The following is an 18,478-nucleotide window of genomic DNA, read 5'->3' as shown; positions in this document are numbered from 1 at the left end:
TAAAATCCCCCAACTGTCCCTAAAAGACTAAATGACTTCTATTAGTTCTTTAGTTTTTTCTTTTTTAAGTATAGTTCTTTAGTTTCTGATTCTAAAAGAAAATTTTACCTTCTTTATATAATTTAGGTCTTCCCTGCTTTTCAGATGTCAGTCCTCCCTGGGTCTCACTGTCTCACAGAGTTGTCAGGGTTTAGTCTAAGAGTCACCATGGTGAAGTAAAAAGAATATATTTTGTGACAGCTGTTTGTCTCACAGATATTCTTTTTCACTTATTTTTGAGTCCATGATTGTGCTTTGAATGTTTGACATTATTGGAAATCTGACCTTTTTGGTAAGTGGGGTCATTTTTGTACTAAAAGTATCAAAAAGATTTGAGGATTATCTAAACTTGTTATCAGTGAGTGTGTGGTTCTCTTTAAATTCTAAAACTTGAAATATCTTTTAAATTTAAAAACATAATATGATTTTAGATTTTGGTTGTGGCATCAAAGAGAATGTTGAAACGCTACCTTCTTCAAAGGATGGCAAGTTCTTCCAAGGGAGGAGCAGTTTGTTAGGGGAAAACAATTAGCTGGAAAAATCATATAGTTCATCTGAGAACAAATGCATTTTGATGGGAAAAAAGCCATCTTTGGTCTCATTTAGAGCTTGACAGCTCTAATCTCCAATTCCACAGAATATAAATTGTGTCAATGAGGAATATAAATGTCCTGGATTTGAGCCTAACTGAAGGATGAATATAAGAATTAGTGAGTTTATTTTTCATGTTGACACCAGCAAGAATAAATGGCATTTTCTGACGTAATATTGTCAGAGAAAATATTTTTGTTATTTGTTAGTTCAAGTTTTAGAATTCTATTCTGAAGATTTGACAGTGCACAAACAGACATTCAGTTTCTTCAAAACTTGCTGGTACTGCAGCTATGAGGGATGCTAAATGAAACAAAATATGAAGAGAAGGAAGATGTTGATGTGTACAGAAGGACCAGTTTTAGGGTCTGTTGCTAATTGGGGTGAAAGTGAAAATGAAAGTGTTAGTCACTCAGTCGTGTCTGATTCTTTGTGACCCCATGGACTGTAGCCCACCAGGCTCTTCTGTTCATGGAATTCTCCAGGCGAGAATACTGGAGTGGGTTGCCATTTCCTTCCCCAGGGGATCTTTCTGACCCAGGGATTGAACCTAGGTCTCCCACATTGCAGGCAGACTCTTTACTGACTGAGCCGCCAGGGAAGACTAGGTATAACAGTGGTTAAATAATTAAATAATAGCATTTAAACATTGATTTATCCTCATTGTGAATTATGCCTTGTCCTGAATCTGTATCTTCTCCTAAGGTTACAGGACATTTTAGTTTTTGTTGACCAGGAAGACTGCTGGAAACAGCCTCACACGTCAGTCACCGTCAGAACAGATCAGGTATCATCACCTAAGTGCCCTCACGCTCCCTGACTCCCTTCCTCCTTCCTTCCCTTCCTCACCCTCTGTGATGTGCACTTTAATTTCCCCTCTTTTTTTTAGTGATGGTGCTGGAGGGGATAGGGGATACATCAGTCAGAATTTTAGGGCAGAATCTTGAGAGTAAAAATGTGAAATTATGGGTTTTGGTCCAGATATTTTACCAGGTGTTATATGCTACCATCGTTTTCTTAGTCCCTGTATTTTATTTTAAAGGACTTGCTGTTTTAAAAAAAGTATTTTTGTTTGTAGTTAAAACATAATCTTGGGGATCAAATGATAGCTAACATTTCTTTAAAAAATAAATATCTGTTAAGACTAGAAGTACTAAAAAGTTTTTGTTTTTTTTTAATGGTTAGCTGATGGGATATTTTACGTCTTGTATCATGGATTTTATTTCAGGTTAGTGGTGATCTGAAATGAGGGGTTTTCTTTCCCCCTGTTGGGACTTTAATCTCTTTGCCTTTGGAAAATCACAGGATAACATGAGGGCAAGGAAATATGTCTATATAAAGCTTCTGCTACACAGAATGTTATATTGAGGAATCTTGTGACTGACTCCTTGACTCAGCTGAAAATATTCATGAATTATTCCCTATGGATATGACCTGGTATCAGCAATCTGAACTAACACTAAGTAAAATCTGATAGGAATTATTTAAAATGAAGTCTTTTTTCCTAGTTTTTTTTTGGGGGGGAGGGGTATCATTTCTTCCTTTTTTACTAGGGAGAATAATTTGGAAGAAAGTAAAATCATAGCCAAGTCACTATCACAAAAAGTTGAAGAGGTTATACAACTTTATCTAAAAATAATAGAATTAGCCCCAGAACAGATGGAATCCTTTCCCCATAGACATAAATTACCCAGGTAACAGGAATCCTCATTATTTTAGCTAGTGATTGTCTTTTTCTCATGGAAAACACATTGTCTTTTCTTGTGAAGGATGAGCATGAATTATCGTCCTTGTGGTACTAGGAGTGCTGCTGGGGTTCTCTGCTAATATCACCGTCTGTGAGCTTCCAGCGCTTACTTCTTCTGGTGCATCAGCTTGTCACCTGTAACATGGAGATGATGATACGTGCCCTCCTGCATCTTGGGGCAGTTGTGAGGATCCCATGACATGGATGAAAGTACTTTGAAAATTAAACAGCACTCATAAGTAGTTTTTAAATTGTTTTCCTTTAAATATTTGGCTTATAAACGTTCCTTGATCAGGTGTAAACTCACTTATTTTCAATCTCAGGTTGAGATTTTTGCCCTTCTAAAAGATAAGAAGTAAATCAGATGATGAGGAGGTTAGCAACTGTGAATCTGTGCAATTTTCTATATGTCATTGAGTTTGCTGGAAATATCATGCTGATCAGAATGGCAATTTGGAGGAGAGAAAATAATGCCGTGTGCTGGGGAAAGAGGCAAGCGATGTAGTATTGGAGAAAGCCTGTGTGGAGAGTCAGAATGCCTGGATTGAAGTCCTGGCTCTGTAATTTAACCGTCTTGGCAGGTCACTCAATGGCCCCGAGCCCCCTATTTCCTCATCTTTAAATGGAGGTGGTGAAGCCTGTCTTGCTTTCACTCACAGAGTTGTGGGGAGATCAGATAGGATAATGTACATGTGAGGGTGCTTCTATATTGTGAAATGCGAAATTAATATAAGCTATGTTAGACTGAACTGCAAATAGGCCTGGGTTTCAGGAAAAGTAACCTAAGTACATTAAGGGAATGTTTTAGTGTTTTGACTCTTGGAGACTTTTGACTGATGACATGTTTGATACAGGTTTCATGTTAGTAGAAACATGCAATAAAAAGAATAAAATATTCGACAACTCTCGTGTTTCCTTACAGGTCAGTATAAAGCCATGGGCTGACACTTTGGTGAATGCCCACCATACACTTCTGAGTAATTATTCTACAGAGTAATTTAAGCATTACTATTGTTGTCACATGTTATTTTAAAATATTCTTTTAACTCATCTTCTTGCCTTTATTTATGCCGTTTAATTTGTTTTTTGAACATCAGATTCCAACTCTGAGATGTTAACATTATTTTGCCTGAATGTGAAATGTTTGAGACACACCAGATAAAATCAAAAACACAAAACATATGAAAGTAAAGAGCTTTTTTTGTTGTTGTTGCAATTTTCAGTTCCAGGTAGCCCAAAGCAGAAAATCTGCTGAATGATATGAACAGCATTTCTTTGCCATTAACATTAGGAGGCAAAAGCTAAATCCCAAACTTGACTCTCTGTATCTTTTTTTTCATTTTTGAAGGCTTATTTGAGTATAACCCTACTCGATAATACCTTTTAATGCTCATTATTTCGAGACTGAAGCCTGCGCACACTTGAACTCTCAAATGCTACAACAGAATTGCTATTCATTGCAGCTACTTGGACAAAAAAAAAAAAACACAAAACAGTGTTTGATGGACTGCCTAGGTGAAGACCTGGGAAAGGAAGGGTTATCTACAAATTGAGTGAGTTTATTATGGCTTAGTGATTTGCTGATTGATTTCATTTGCTGTCAGTTAAGGCTCTCTTAGTGTCAGTTTTCTTTGCATAATGCCTTGAAATAAAGACCGATGAAGTTCTTCAGATTGATGCCGCTTATATAAACTGACCCTGATTTGCCCTATTCTGCGTGACAAGTTAAGTGACAGCAGTGAGAGGAAAATCCAGCAATGAATATGCAACTTACCGATTAAGGGAAATGCAGTAAATCATTCAGTCTAAAACTAGGTACAAAATAATTTCTTGTAATAATTCCACAGATGCCTTGAGTTTCATTAAACAGACTATTATTAGTCTCAAGAGTGTATGTGTGTGGGGTTGTGTGTGCATGTTGATAGAGACAGGCAGATAGGGAGAGGGACAGAAAGAGACAGAGGACTGAATTAAAAAAGAGAACTAAAAGTGATCCTAAATCTTTTCATATAAAGTAAATCTTCCTCTCCCCATTTAAACTTGGAATTGTCAGAACCATGGTTTAAAAAATAGCTTATTTGAGGTTGTATAATGCTGTGTATTAGGTAACCAATGAAACATAGGGTCATTTTGAAGCTTTAAATGCTTTTCAGTTTCAGAGCTTTCTAGTAAAGTACTGGTAGCTTTTCTTTTTCTTTCAATGGCCAAAGTTTCACAGTGCTGATTAAAAAGATGTGGAACTTTTACGGGGAAGACTAACTTAAGAAGTAACTCACTGATAAAAACATGAAACACTAACATCTTAATATCTGTTCTGAGTGAGAGCTGTTTCACTCATAGCCCGTTTCCCCTGTGGAGTGTGTGACATTGCTTCCATATTGCAGAGCACTCTTTTGTTCGGAGTATATTTGATGATGCATATTAATCAAAATGAACCTGAGTTGGTGTAGTTTCCTTAGGATCAAAAGGGCAACGTAGAAAACAGACCACCGAAGTGAAGAAAGCACCAGGTTCTGTTCTGGTGGTAGGAAGTCAGCAAAGTGGCATTATCACAAACCTAAGTGATATCTGTGATGTGTTTAAAAGAGGCATACATTCCATGTTTGCCAACAAGGCTTTAAAAAGTCCTCAAACCTTAGATCTTTGATGAATGGTTATCTGGTAGAATGATGTACCCACAACATTTAAAATTTAGAAGCAGCAGCCCTATGTCTTTAATCCTTCTAAAACTGAGAAGGAAATCATGATTAAATTAAAACATGCTGCTTAACTTTGTATATTTATTAAGTTATGTCATGGGACAAAATAGAAAAAAAAATCTTAAAAAAAAATACTTATGTATCTATTTGGCTATGCCAGGTCTTAGTTGGGGCATGCGGGGTCTGGTTCCCTGACCAGGGGTCAAACCTGGGCCCCCTGTCTTGGGAGCGTGGAGTCCCAGCCACTGAAACACTGAGAAAGTCCCTGAAGAGGAGAATCTTTGAGACACTTAGCACAGTGACTTACACTAAGCCCTCAACAGAGAGCAGTTAGGATTATTACTCTTGAGACAGTGGGTGTGAATTGAGGAATGTTACGATTCTTCATAAAATAAGAAGGGATTCTTTATTTTGCGCTAGTCTTTTTGCAAATCAAAGGCACATTTCTGTTCCATGTGAGTAGGACTCTCCTGAGACATTCTTTTCAGGCCCCTCCCCTTTCTTTATGTTCTGAAAGCAGAGTAGATATGAAATTCCTGGTCACATAAACTGCTTATCTTTTCTTGCATATCTTTCTAATTTGTTCACACTGGGTAAGGTGATGCAGACTCCTGAAGGGTCTGGAGAAGTAGCTGCCCTAGTGTCCAGACATGTTCCTGGTAAGAAGAGCAAGGTCACTGGGAGCCTACGGGCCTAGTTTTCACATCTCTGATAGCTGGTAATGCATGGGAGGCCTAGGAACCAAGGTAGCCTTTGCATCAAAGTTTTCTATTTATTCTAGAAGGAAAATGGAAATATAATTTGAGAGTATTTATTTATTGCATTGGTTATAGCTTTATTTATCTTTATTTTTTATTTTAGTTTAATTGAGATATAATTGACATACAGCACTGTATAAGTTTAAGGTATATAGCATAAGTTGACTTACATATAGTATTGGGAAATGATTACCATAGTAAGTTTAGTGAACATCCATCATCTCATATATAAGAAAGAAAGAAAAAAATGTTTTTCTCCTTGTAATGAGAACTCTTTGAATTTACTCTCTTGACAACTTTCAAATCTACCCCACAGCAGTGTAAACTATAGTCATCATGTTTTACATTATATTCCTGGTACTTACTTATCTTGGAACTGGAAGTTTGTATCTTTTGACCACCCTACTTCAGCCAGTTCCCCCTCCCCTCACCTCCAACCTCTGGTAACCATAAGTCTGATCTTTTTTTTTTCCCCCCGAGTTATTTTTTTTTTAATTCTTTAATTAAGTGAGATCGTAACAGTATTTGTGTTTCTCTGTCTGACTTATTCCTCTTAGCATAATGCCCTCGAGCTCCATCCATGTTGTCACAAATGGTGAGAATTTCTTTTTTTTTAATGGCTGAAATATATATATATGTGAAGAAGGCTGAGTGCCGAAGAATTGATGCTTTTAAACTGTGGTATTGGGGAAGACTCTTGAGAGTCCCTTGGACTGCAAGGAGATACAACCAGTCCATTCTGAAGGAGATCAGCCCTGGGATTTCTTTGGAAGGAATGATGCTAAAGCTGAAACTCCAGTTACTTTGGCCACCTCATGCGAAGAGTTGACTCATTGGAGAAGACTCTGATGCTGGGAGGGATTGGGGCAGGAGGAGAAGGGGACGACAGAGGATGAGATGGCTGGATGGCATCACTGACTTGATGGACATGAATCTGGGTGAATTCTGGGAGTTGGTGATGAACAGGGAGGCCTGGCGTGCTGCCATTCATGGGGTCGCAAAGAGTCGGACATGGCTGAGCGACTGAACTGAACTGATATAAATATACATATAGACTTTATCCTTTCATCTGTTGGTCAACAGTTGGATTCTTTCATGCCTTGGCTATTGTAAATAATGCTGCTATGAATTTATGGATGCAGATATGTCTTTGACATAGCATGTTTGTTTCTTTCTGATATGGTCCCTGAAGTAGAATTGCTGGATCGTTTTTCATTTGGGGAGGAACTTTTATACTGTTTTCCATAGTTGCTGTATCAATTTACAATACCACTGACAGTGTACTTGGGTTTCCTTTTGTCCACATCCTCACCAGCGTTTGCTATCTTTTGTCTGTTTGACTTGATGATAACCGTTCTAAGATACCAGGTGACATCTCTTTGTGGTTTTGATTTGCATTTCCATTTCCCTGACGATTGGTGATGTTGAGTACCTTTTCACGTGCCTGTTGACGATTTATATGTGTTTTGGGGAAAATGTCTTTTAGAGCCTTTGCCCATTTTTAATGGATTATTTATCATGATATTGAGTTTTATGAATTCTTTATAACTTTTGAGAGTATTTAGAGACCAATTCAATCTAGTAAATTGGCTTTAAAAAGTAAAATGATCAGCTCTTTCAATCATAAAGATTTGGGTATGGCTAACATCAATGATCGGAGAAGGCAATGGCACCCCACTCCAGTACTCTTGCCTGGAAAATCCCATGGATGGAGAGCCTGGTGGGCTGCAGTCCATGGGGTTGCTAAGAGTCGGACACGACTGAGCGACTTCGCTTTCACTTTCATGCATTGGAGAAGAAAATGGCAACCCACTCCTGTGTTCTTGCCTGGAGAATCCCAGGGACAGGGGAGCCTGGTGTGCTGCCGTCTATGGGGTCACATAGAGTCAGACACAACTGAAGCGACTTAGCAGCAACATCAATGATGCACCATATACCTGCTAAGAACAGGGTATTGTACTGTGCTGTGGGATACAGAAGTGACTCAAATATCTTTCCAACAGGAATATGAAATTTATGATAGAAATGCGGTGAAAAAATGATTGCTTATTTTTCATGCCTTATCTTTGTAGGAGAGGCATAGATAAAGTACCATAGCCTGATCTGTAGAAAATGAAAGAAAGTGAAGTCTCTCGGTTGTGTCTGACTCTTTGCGACCCCATGGACTGTATGTAGCCTACCAGGCTCCTCCATCCATGGGATTTTAAGAGTGCTAGAGTGGGTTGCCATTTCCTTCTCCAGGGGATCTTCCCGACCCAGGATCGAACCTGGGTCTCCTGCATTGTAGGCAGACGCTTTACCGTCTGAGCCATGAAGGAAGCCATGTGATCTGTAGAGGAGAATGAAATTCATTCTTGCTGGGAAGAATAGGAGAGGCTTCATAGAGGAGGTGGCATTTGAGTAGGCCTTGAAGGTAATGCAGTTAAATATCCCCTTTCATGTAAATTGGTACTGTCAGGAAATACAAATGGGAAATATCTGGCGTTTGAGCTTGAACCGCTGTAGTTCTGGAGCAGTGACATCTATGGAATTGTCTCATCTGAAAACAGGGTAGAACTAAATGATTGGTAAGGTTCTTTTCAGTTAATTAAGCTCAGTTGTAAATAAATTATCCTCTCTGCCAGATTTCATGACAGTCTTCTTATTTGTTCCTTCATAATGCACAAAAAGTAAATTCGTTGATTTAGTTGAATATCAGAAAGCACATTAGAACCACTTTGTCCTTAAAACAATATAATAACAAACTTTTTCAGAGTGATGCTGTTAAAGTGCTGCAATCAATATAAAGCAAATTTGGAAAATTCAGCACTGGCCACATGACTGCTCAAGGTCAGTTTTCATTCCAATCCCAAAGGCAATGCCAAAAAAATCTTTAAACTATCACCCAATTGCACTCATTTCATGTGCTAGGGAAGTAATGCTTAAAATCCTTCAAGCTAGGCTTCAATGGTACACAAACCGAGAACTTCCAGATGAACAAGCTGGATATAGAAAAAGCAGAGGAACTCAAGATCAAATTGCCAACATTCTCTGGATCACAGAAAAAGCAAGGGAATTCTGAGAAACATCTACTTCTGCTTCTTTGACTACACTATAAAACCTTTGGCTGTATGGATCACAACAAACTGTGGGAAATTCTTAGAGATAGAAATATCAGACCACCTTACCTTCACCCTGAGAAACCCCTATGCCTGTCAAGAAGCAACAGTTAGAACCGAACATGGAACAATGGACTGGTTCCAAATTGGGAAAGGAGAATGTCAAGGCTGTATATTGTCACCCTGCTTATTTAACTTATATGCAGAGTATATCATGTGAAATGCCAGGCTGGATGAATCACAAGCTGCAATCAAGATTGCCGGGAGAAGTGTCAATAACCTCAGATATGCGGATGACACGACCTTTATGGCAGAAAGCCAAGAGGAACTAAAGAGCCTCTTGATGAGGGTGAAAAAGGAGAGTGAAAAACCTGGCTTAAAACTCAACATTCAAATAATGAAGTTCATGGCATCTGGTCCCATCACTTCATGGCAAATTGAAGGGGAAACAATGGAAACAGTGATAGACTTTATTTTCTTGGGCTCCAAAATCACTTCAGATGGAGACTGTAGCTATGAAATTAAAAGATGCTCCTTGGAAGAAAAGCTGTGACAAACCTAGACAATGTATTAAAAAGCAGGGATATCACTTTGCTGACAAAGGTCCATATAGTCAAAGCTGTGGTTTTTCCAGGAGTCAGGTACAGATGTGAGAGTTCGACCATAATGAAGGCTGAGTGCTGAGGAGCTGATGCTTTAAACTGTGGTGCTATAGAAGACTCTTGAGAGTCCCTTGGACTGCAAGGAGATCAAACCAGTCACTCCTAAAGGCAATCAACCCTGAATATTCACTGGAAGGAGTGATGCTGAAGCTGAAGTTCCAATACTTTGGCTACCTGATGGGAAGAGCCGACTCATTGGAAAAGACTCTGATGCTGAGAAAGATTGAGGGCAGGAGGAGAAGTGGGTGACAGAGGATGAGATGGTTGGATGACATCATTGACTCAATGGACATGAGTTTGAGCAAATTCTGGAAGATAGTAAAGGATAGGGAAGCCTGGTGAGCTGTAGTGCACGGGGTCACAAAGAGTTGGACATGACTGAGCACCTCAACAATATTTATGTGCTTAAATGAATTCTGTTACAGAATAGAAAGTTTAGAAATTACTGAAGTAGATGATAACTCTGACTAAAGCATGTACATTCCTAAACCAATTTGATATATATCAAAATAAGAATGGGATCATGATAAGAAAAGAATTGCTCTTAATAAAGGCATGAAATATTTTCTCTGTTTCTCTCTTTACTGATTTGCTTTTCTTTAGATATATTTAAAATTGTTCATATTGGATTCAATTAAACCACAGAGAAGTATACCAACTAAATGGCTTTTTAGCACCTTTGTAAAAATTGATGGAAAGACATCATGAATTTCCTTTGCTGAGATTCATAAAGCTAACAGTTTTTTGTGAAAAGAGGAAAGACAAGTGTTCAACGTTGTGTGTGTATTAATATATTTATTCTTTATCAGTAGTTTAGATCAAGTACACTTTCTGAATGCTGTCCATTTTGAGAAACTGGATTGGACAGTTTTTCTTTGGTGGTGAACAATTAGCTTTCATCCCTGAAAGTAATTTATGTCTATAACTTTTCTTTTTGTATTAACACCACTCCTTTAAGAAAATTTGCATGCTGAACCCACAAAGACCAAAATTAGGTTGTGTTTTTTGTTACACTGTCAAATTTGATTAAACTAGTTGGATCTTGGTAGGTTGATTATGGAACAGACAAATGGGGAGTGCTGGTTATCACTTTGGTCTCCAAAACGTATAAATCAGAAAGAAGTTATTAGAATATAAAGTACCCTTTGTTAAGCTCCAGATAGCTTTTGAATTTGGATAAATAGGCACTCTCAGTATTGTCCACATTATTACTGAAATGGAAGGTCTCACTAGCTCTGAAATGAAGAACCCTACCATATTACATGTTGTTAATTCAGTCAGGCTTCACAAGTAAGTATGGTAAGTATGGAACTCCTGCTCAGTATCCAGCCCTATGCATGACTGAGATGACAGAGGATGGATGCGCATTTTGGGAGAAGGAGTTAAAACAAGAATCCCAAATGTTAGTTCCTAATAGAGAAAGAACAAAACAAGCACTAATAAGGGATCTGTCACGGGCCAATACGTATGCCTGGGAGCCTTTGTGGAATATGGAGACTTGGACAGGGTTTGAATGTATCGCTAATCTTGTTTTACATCCTCCTTGAGAAAACTTTTTGAACAAGAAAAGTTCTGTCTTTTTTGAGGAGATTGTCTACTCTATTAGTGTTTCACCCATTCAGTGTCACTGTGAAATCTTAAAGTGTGTTACTGCCCCAGCTTAATAAATGGGAATCAGAGCTTGCCTCCTCTCTTCATATACAGGTAAATGGCTTTACCTCGGCCTTCAAATAAACTTCAGCTGACTTGTGTTGGCCATGGGCTCTCCACAGTCTGGTCTTGACTCTCCAGCTTCCTTCTCCCAGAGCTCTCCACCTCATTCACTGAGAATATAGCAATAGATACGTAATAGCAGTACTGGCCTTTTGGTTTAACTTGGATGCGGCAGGTACAGTTCCATTTCTGAGGCCTTCTACTTGCTGGTCCCTTTTCTTGATGGGCTCTCACCAGGTGTTCATGAAGCCCAGTCCTTCCCTTCTTGCATGTCTTCACTTAAATATTGTCTGTTGGAAGCCTTCTCTCATCACTCACTCAAATAGCTTCCCTCCTCCCATCACACTTTATAGCCATGACTGCTTTATTTTCCTTCACAGCATATGAACTCTTATTTTCCTCTCGCTGGAATGTAAGACCCATGCGGGCATGGCTTGATGTTTAGCACAGTATCTTCAACACCTGGAACATAACAGACGCTCAGAAATATTTGTTGAATACGTTAACTAATGGATTGGATTTTTCTCTGTTGTAGACTTTTCAAGAGGCAGTTGTTGTTGTTCAGCTGCCTAGTTGTGTCCAACTCTCTGTGGACCTATGGACTGCAGCACGCCAGGCTTCCCTGTCCTTCACTATCTCCTGGAGTTTGCTCAAACTCATGTCCATTGAGTCAATGATGCCATCCAACCATATCATCATCTGTCACCCCCTTCCTTCTACCCTCTATCTTTCCCAGCATTAGGGTGTTCTCAAGAGGCAGAGCTGTTTGCATATAAAAGAGCAAGGAGTCTGGAATCAGATGGACCACTGATTTCCAGTTGTGCCATTTATTAGAAATGTGCCCTTAAGACAGTTAGTTATGGACTCTGAACATCAGTAGTTTTAGATATAACATTATACTAAGTAATTCCTATTTTGCAAGGACAGTGTAAAGATTGGAGATGATGCATGTAGCCACAGAAAACAGACCATGCTCAGATTTTCTTATACTTTATTTACTGTGACAAGAAAATGCTCTTCTTTTGCATGAGCAGTCTAAATCATCCTGCAGAGGTGTGTCTATTACTTGATAAGAAATAGAGATTAGTCGAAGTAACTGATCTCTGAAGAATATACTCATAGTTATCAAAAGTTTATATAAACATTTCCATATATCAGTGCCAGATGTTATGGTTTTGACATTTAGTCAAAGCCAGACTTCCTGAATTCCAGCTCACACCATCAGAGTTCAATAAAAATATTCATTTTTACACTCATACAGTGCTACGTCTTATCTGTATGTCAATAGAATTTGAAGCAGGCTAGTAAATCTCCATTGTCAAACTCACAGTGATGTCAAGATATAGTAGGTTCCAAAGAAATGGTAACTATAATAATATATTTTTTTTTTCTGATGGAGAGCTGAAGTAGTAAAGCTACGTTTCTTCATGGTTTCCTATGGCCCTGCAGTTATTTGTTTGTTGTTGTTGTTGTTGCTAAGTTGTGTCCAACTCTTTCCAACCCCATGGAATGAGGCACGCCAAGCTTCCCTGTCTTTCGCTGTTTCCTGGAGTTAGTGATGCCAGCCAATCATCTCATCCTCTGTTGCCCCCTTCTCCTCCTGCCTTCAGTCTTTCCCAGCATCAGGGTCTTCTCCAATTAGTCAGCTCTTCATATCAGGTGGCAAAATATTAGAGCTTCAGCTTCAGCATCAGTCATTCCAGTGAATATTCAGGGTTGGTTTCCTTTAGGATTGACTGGTTTGATCTCCTTGCAGTCCAAGAGACTCCAAAGATTCTTCTCCAACACCATAGTTCAAAAGCATCAATTCTTCTTTATGGTCTAACTCTCACATCCATACATGAGTACTGGAGAAACCATAGTGTTGACTGTATGGACCTTTGTTGGTAAAATATGATGCTTCTGCTTTTTAATATGCTATCTAGGTTTCTCATAGCTTTGCTCCTTTTCTTCCAAGGAGCAAGTGTCTTTTAATTTCATGGCTGTAGTCACAATCTGCAGTGAATTTGGAGCCCAAGAAAATAAAGCCTGTCACTATTTCCACTTTTTTCCCCATCTATTTGCCATGAAGTGATGGGTCTGAATGCCATGATCTTAGTTTTTTGAATGTTGTGTTTCAAGCCAGCTTTTTCACTCTCCTCTTTCACCCTCATCAAGAGGCTCTTTAGGTCCTCCTCATTTTCTGCCATTAAAGTGGTATCATCTGCATATCTGAGGTTGTTAATATTTCATCTGGCAATCTTGACTTGATTCCAGCTTGTGATTCATCTAGCCTAGAATTTTTCATGCTATCTTTGCATAGAAGTTAAATAAGTAGGGTGACATATACAGCCTTGATGTACTCCTTTCCCAGTTTTGAGCTAGTTCATTGTTCCATGTCTGGTTCTAACTGTTGCTCCTTCACCAGCATAGAGGTTTCTCAGGAGGCGGGTAAGATGGTCAGGTATTCCCATCTCTTTAAGAATTTTCCACAGTTTGTTGTGATCCACACAGTCAAAGACTTTAGTGTAGTCAATGAAGCAGAAGTAAATGTTTTTCTGAATTCCCTTGCTTTTTCTATGATCCAGCAGATGTTGGCAATTTGCTCTTGAGTTCCACTGCCTTTTCTATATCCAGCTTGTACATCTGGAAGTTCTTGGTGCATGTCCTGTTGAAGCCTAGCTTGAAGGTTTTGAGTATTACCTCCCTGGCACATGATTTGAGTGCAATTATATGGTGATTTGAACATTCTATGGCATTGCTGTTCTTTGGGATTGGAATGAAAACTAACCTTTTGCAGCCGTGTGTGCACTGCTGAGTTTTCTAAATTTGCTTTATATTGAGTGTAGCACTTTAACAGCATCATCTCTGTTACTCACGAACTGAACTACTGTCACTTTGTCCGGCCTTCTTTTCCAACATGTTAGTAAACACAGTGACAGTTCTATAATTGACCTATATGGTGAGCGTTTTGTATATGTCTTAAATTTTTAAGTCTCTATAGCAAGGGAATTTCATTACTACTACTGCTGCTGCTGAGCTACAACTTCTACTATCATTATTATAGTCCATATTCTTACTGTATTGTGGATATTTATTATATATGTCCATATGCAGTAGTTTCCATGAGGAGCTTTTTTCAGACTCTGATTATTTTGATGATTTCTTTTTCATATTCTTACCAGAAGCCAATATGTCATTTCTTATCCCTTTGGTCTTTCTCTACATTAAGCTCTAGCATAATAAGAATAGTCGTCATCATCAGTCTAGATGCTGCATTTAGCCTCAAATTGGCCTTGATTCAGTTCTGGTTGCAAATAATATATTTGACAAAGAATTGGCCTTGTTTTAGGCACATTCAAGTTATATATGCCATGGTTGAGTGGAGGCCAGAAAAAAGTTGAGAGTCTAAACACGATACAAAGAAAACATCATTTTAAAAAATCTGATGCAAAAGTATTCTACAACTCTGCTGAATATAGTTTCCCATGAGGCTCCTTCTCATACCTGAAAAGCTACTATATTTTACATCCTTCAAAGTGGTGCCAGTAAAAATTTTTAGTGATGGGATAAGTTAAGTCCAGGGCCATTTCAGATGGCAAGAAGGGGAAACGAACTTAGATTCTCTTTTTCTGAATAACACTGAGAAAAACCTACCTGAACTACATGCAGCATCACGTTAAATCAATTTATGGTTTTTTGTTTTAATTGTGCTTGACTTCAGGAGGTTGTACATTTGCACCCCAATTTTTTGTACTAATTACTTGACACATTTACTATCTTTATCATTGTCACTATTACCACTGAAAAGCATTTTAATCTCTGTGTGCATATTGCATTAAGTATCTGGTTGTGCATAATTTTAATCATTCTCTGTACTAAATAAATAGGAGTGTACAGTCTTAAGTGGATATCAGTGTTCCAGACCAGTCTCTCAGGGACACATAGTAATTCCAGTACATGCACACAACCCCTAGGATATTAAAGGTCAAAGCGAGCTGTCTAACAATGGAAAACCATCTCATCTGAGACAGAGGGAAAAGAGAACCAGGTTTACCAAAATTGTTATTTCTACATAAAAGAAAGGTCATTTCTCTGCTAGCTAATATTTCAATATGGCAAGGTAAAAGTTTTCCCCAGTCTTAGTACAAAAAATGAAAATATAACTTTTTAGAATCCCATTCCTTCTGCACATATATCCAGTATGCCTAGATGTCATTCAGAATGAGAAATTGAGTCAGATGAGCTAATCCTATATAGGTAGGATTTATGATGTCATTGTTTTGGTATTTTCCTTGTAAAGTCCTGTACCAATATCAGATCCTTAAGTCAGCCTACTGAGAGATGCACAGCACACTCTCATTTTATGTATATAAGTCAATTAAATACACTAGGAGTTGTTTTCCAAATTTTGTCTTTTTTTAATTATCTTCTATTGTGTGGATAATACTACATTTGCTATAGTTTATAATCTTAATATAATTTTTTCTCATTAAAATAACCTGACAACTTCCTTTCATATTACATTTTGGTAAAATCAAAAGATGCTTTGGAGAAAGTATAGATTTTATGTGACATATTTGGATAGTATAGAGATTCATTGACTTGTAAATGTTTACTGAATTCATTCTACAGAATGAGTGAAGTCCCCAAGAAAATTTCACCTTAAATAAATATTTATTTCCATTACAGAAGCAAGAATTATTAGCTCAGAGTCAGTGTAATGTAATAATTATTAATGAGTTTGATATCTTTGAGAATCTTGGTTTCATAGCAAAATTCAAGAGGGGCTTGCTTTTTAAAAAAAATTGTTATTTACTTCATTTTTGGCTGCACTGGGTCTTCATTGTACCACATGGGCTTCCATTGAAGTGGTATCTCTTGTTGTGAAGCATGGGCTCTAGTGTGCGTGAATTCACTAGTTGCGGTGTGTGGGCTCAATAGTTGTAGCACACAGGCTTAGTTGTCCCGAGGCATGTAGAATCATCTTGGACTAGGGAAATAAACGTGAGTGCCTTGCATTGGCAGTCAGGTTGTTAACCACTGGACCACCAGGGAAGTCCATGGGCTTTGCTTTTGTACCTTTTTCAGTTAATAGAGGAGAAAACTGAAATTAGCAAAAATGAGTGTTGTGATAGACTACTGGCACAATTTTGTGAAACTTAGAGAGCTTAGTTGAATTCTACTGATTTAAGTGAGAAACTTTGTATGATAGACAGCCAAAACAAAGCAAAAAAAAAACAACACTAAAACAGTCCAAAGCAAATGGGAAAACTTGCAACACATAGGGTGAGCATGGGCTTTGGAATTGGACAGATGTGGATTCGAAACCTAGTTCCTTTCTTTATTAGCTAGCGGACCTTGCATAATGTACTCAGCATTGCTAAACCTTAGTTTCTTGTTCTATAAAATAGAAATAATGTGAGTCTTGCGAGGTTATAGTTAGAATTGCAAAAATATACAAACCTCATAATATGGAGTCTTGTTTGTGGTTTAGTTGCTGAGTCGTGTCTGACTCTTTTGCAACTCCATGGACAGTAGCCCACCAGGCTCCTCTATCCACGGGATTTCCCAGGCAAGAATCCTGGATTGGGTTGCCATTCCCTTCTCCAGGGGATCTTCCCAACCTCAGGACTGAACCCATGTCTCTTGCATTGGCAGGAAGGTTCTTTACCACTGAGCCATTAGGGAAGCCCAGTATGGTGTCTGGCACATAGTAATTATTGTTAGAACTGGGATCCCAGTAAGCCTTAGTGATAGGGGCTCTATAGGAAGTGAGAACACCTTGGGCAAAGATTTGGTCCAGCCTAGGCTTTATTGACTTACCATACATTCCTTAGTGATTGGGGCTCTATAGGAAGTGAGAACACCTTGGGCAAAGATTTGGTCCAGCCTAGGCTTTATTGACTTACCATACATTCCAGTACATTTGTAGAGTGTGGATTCACCTCCCTCCTTGTTTTTTTTTTATTTAATTAATTAATTAATTTTAATTGGAGGCTAATTACTTAACAATATTGAAGTGGTTTTTGCCATACATTGACGTGAATCAGCCATGGGTGTACATGTGTTCCCCATCCTGAACCCCCCTCCCACCTCCCTCCCCATCCCATCCCTCAGGGTCATCCCAGTGCACCAGCTCTGAGCACCCTGTCTCATGCATCGAACCTGGGCTGGTGATCTGTTTCATATATGATAATATACATGTTTCAATATTATTTTCTCACATCATCCCACCCTTGCTTTCTCCCACAGAGTCCAAAAGACTGTTCTTTACATCTGTGTCTCTTTTGCTGTCTCGCATATAGGGTCATCATTACCATCTTTCTAAATTCCATATATATGCATTAGTATACTGTATTGGTGTTTTTCTTTCTGACTTACTTCATTCTGTATAATAGGCTCCAGTTTCATCCACCTCATTAGAACTGATTCAAATGCATTCTTTTTAATGGCTGAGTAATATTCCATTGTGTATATGTACCACAGTTTTCTTATCCATTCATCTACTGATGGACATCTAGGTTGCTTCCACGTCCTGGCTATTGTAAACAGTGCTGCGATGAACATTGGGGTACATATGTCTCTTTCAATTCTGGTTTACTTAGTGTGTATGCCCTATTTCCAGTTTTTTAAGGAATCTCTACACTGTTCTCCATAGTGGCTTTACTAGTTTGCATTCCCACCAACAGAATAAGAGGGTTCCCTTTTCTCCACACCCTCTCCAGCATTTCTTGTTTGTAGACTTTTGAATAGCAGCCATTCTGACCGGTGTGAGGTGGTACCTTATTGTGGTTTTGATTTGCATTTCTCTGATAATGAGTGATGTTGAGCATCTTTTCATGTGTTTGTTAGCCATCTGTATGTCTTCTTTGGAGAAATGTCTGTTTAGTTCTTTGGCCCATTTTTTGATTGGGTCGTTTATTTTTCTGGAATTGAGCTGCAGGAACTGCTTGTATATTTTTGAGATTAATTCTTCGTCAGTTGTTTAATTTGCTATTATTTTCTCCCATTCTGAAGGCTGTCTTTTCAACTTGCTTATAGTTTCCTTCGTTGTGCAAAAGCTTTTAAGTTTAATTAGGTCCCATTTGTTTCTTTTTGCTTTTATTTCCATTACTCTGGGAGGTGGGTCATAGAGGATCTTGCTGTGATTTATGTCAGAGAGTGTTTTGCCTATGTTCTCCTCTAGGAG

The 18,478-nt window shown here is 38.4% G+C and overlaps 1 protein-coding gene across 17 annotated transcripts in view; it reads left to right on the top strand.

The window, feature by feature from the left end:
* Nucleotides 1-18,478, top strand: part of CCDC171 (coiled-coil domain containing 171) — a 340,483-nt gene that overhangs the window by 252,762 nt on the left and 69,243 nt on the right. Inside the window, exons 25-26 of one of the 17 annotated variants that reach the window (XR_015169518.1) lie at nt 1,336-1,417; nt 2,400-3,273. The exons of the other annotated variants lie outside the window; for them this stretch is intronic. The gene's annotated coding sequence lies outside the window, so the exon portion shown is untranslated. Of the gene's footprint in view, nt 1-1,335; nt 1,418-2,399; nt 3,274-18,478 lie in introns of those variants that run through there. 17 annotated transcript variants of the gene reach the window in all.

This window comes from Bos grunniens, chromosome 8 (genome assembly GCF_055505025.1).
Source record: "Bos grunniens cultivar Pamir isolate PY7600 chromosome 8, Bosgru_T2T1.0, whole genome shotgun sequence".
Lineage (NCBI taxonomy): Eukaryota > Metazoa > Chordata > Mammalia > Artiodactyla > Bovidae > Bos > Bos grunniens.
Note: the sequence above shows the minus strand (reverse complement) of the source record. Positions and strands in the feature narration are given on the sequence as shown.